This window comes from Palaemon carinicauda, chromosome 28, assembly GCF_036898095.1.
Source record: "Palaemon carinicauda isolate YSFRI2023 chromosome 28, ASM3689809v2, whole genome shotgun sequence".
NCBI lineage: Eukaryota > Metazoa > Arthropoda > Malacostraca > Decapoda > Palaemonidae > Palaemon > Palaemon carinicauda.
In genome coordinates this window covers 97,644,157-97,646,656 of record NC_090752.1, presented here as the reverse complement: position 1 = coordinate 97,646,656, position 2,500 = coordinate 97,644,157, and positions in this window count along the sequence as shown.

Sequence of the window (2,500 nt, the reverse complement as noted above, 5' to 3'; positions counted from 1 at the left end):
AGGAAAGAAAAATAAACCTAATAAATTTTTATATTTGCTGTTTTAATGTGAAAAAAATATCTTATTTCAAACTATTTCTATAACTTTATAATGAAGAGAAACAAAAAGGAAACGAAAAAATTAATGAAAAGGAAAGAAAAATAAACCTAATAAATTTTTATATTTGCTGTTTTAATGTGAAAAAAAATTATATCTTATTTCAAACTATTTCTATAACTTTATAATGAAGAGAAACAAAAAGGAAACGAAAAATTTAATGAAAAGGAAAGAAAAATAAACCTAATAAATTTTTATATTTGCTGTTTTTATGTGAAAAAAAAATTATATCTTATTTCAAACTATTTTTATAACTTTATAATGAAGAGAAACAAAAAGGAAACGAAAAAATTAATAAAAAGGAAAGAAAAATAAACCTAATAAATTTTTATATTTGCTGTTTGAATGTAAAAATAAAATGATGTCTTATTTCAAACTATTTCTATAACTTTATAATGAAGAGAAACAAAAAGGAAACGAAAAAAATTAATGAAAAGGAAAGAAAAATATAAACCTAATAATTGTTTATATTTGCTGTTTGAATGTAAAAATAAAATGATGTCTTATTTCATGCACACACTTATTTTCCTCTATTACCAATCAAGACCCAAAACTTTTGTTTTAAATAAAAATGAACTGAAAAATTAACCCAAGAAATTTTTAAGTTTGCTGTTTGAATGTAAAAATAAAATTATGTTTTATTTCATCAACATACTTATTCTTCTTTATTACCTTAAAATGAAGAGCAAAACAAATTTTTTCTGTTTGCTGTTCTAATGTAAAAATAAAATGATTTCTTATTTCAACACACTTTTTTTCTCTATTACCTTAAAATCAACAGCCTAAAAACTTTTCATGTTTGCTGCTTTTAATGTTAAAATAAAATGCTTTCTTAATACTTGTACATATTTTCTTATTGAAACAAAAATAAAGGGCAACAAAAAATACAAACGAAAAAGATACGTTACTTCTCCTCAATGCAATGGTGTCTCTGACAGAAAGCATTGTTGTCTCTTCCGAAGCCAATCCAAGAATGACCTCGGGTTGAAGCCCCGTTTTTATATGGAGTGTCCAATTCGTGAACTGGCGTGAACGATGCGGAAACGATGCGGAATGATGAGTGAACTCGCGTGAACGAGTCGTGAACTTCTCATGAACTACGCGTGCCAATTCGTGCCATTGCGTGAACGTCGCGTGAACGATGCGCGAACTGGAGTGAACTGGTCGTGAACAGTGCGGGAAAAACACCAGTGCGTGCCACAAAGTGGCACGCACTGGCGCGCATCAATGCGTGTTCAGTGCGTGGCAAAAATGCGCGCAAGTGTCAGGTAGGCTTAACACTTGTGGTGGCCGATGTGGTAGCGTCCCAAACTGGTGAATGCCAAACTGGGGTTCAAGTCCCGCTCAGAATCGTTAGTTTTTTTGGGTCGTTGCAATCTCGCCATCTTTATGAGCTAAGGAAGGGGTGGGGCGGTTGGGGGAGCCTGCAGGGTCATCAACAGTCATTGCCCGGCCTTAGTCCTAGCTTGGGTGGAGAGGGGCTTTGGGCCCTCATCATATGTATATATGGTCAGTTTCTAGGGCGTTGTTCTTCTCGATAGGGCAATGTCACTGTCCCTGGCCTCTGCCATTCATGAGCGGACTTCAAACTTTAAAATGTGTATATAAAGTATTTTACGAATATTGGAAAACAATCCGAGACTAATTATTTTTTTTTTCTATAAATATCATACAGCAGGAGTTGCCTCTTTCCTCTTAAATACTATACTTTTGAAGTTAACGTCACTCCCCAATTTTTCCTTGATCATATCATGAGAACGCTTGTCTTATTTCCCTTTGAGTTATAGAATCATCCCACCTAAAAAGGAAAACACTAACCATAAAATTACCCTAATTTTTCATTTATATTATTTAAGATATAGCTTTCCTATTTCAGATATCATAAGCTTGAGAGTTACTCAACGCTTCCTATACACAATTTGATTTCGTATATTCGACTTTTTTCGTCTTCCGAACTTATTGCTTCATCTTTCTTCTTGATGACGCTGTTTACGTGACACTAATTTTATCCAAGCTGTTAGATGCACTAAAAATAGTTTAATTTATATATTGAGGTTAAAGAAGTAATTGCTACCTAAAAAAATAATATAAAATACACTGGAACCTTCTACTTCAATTCCATAATGAAACCATTCTTATTTTCTAATTTAGGTATATTATTAAATTAATTTTCTTATTTGAATTGAAGTAATATGATTTTGTCTTTTAAGTTTATATATATATATATATATATATATATATATATATATATATATATATATATATATATATATATATATATATATATATATAGTGGCCTATTAGAAACGTTCTTGCTGGTGATCTGCCGGACTAGGGCTCAAGTCCCGCTCAAGCTCCGTAGTTTCTTGCAGTATCTGCAACCTCAACATCCTTATGAGCTACG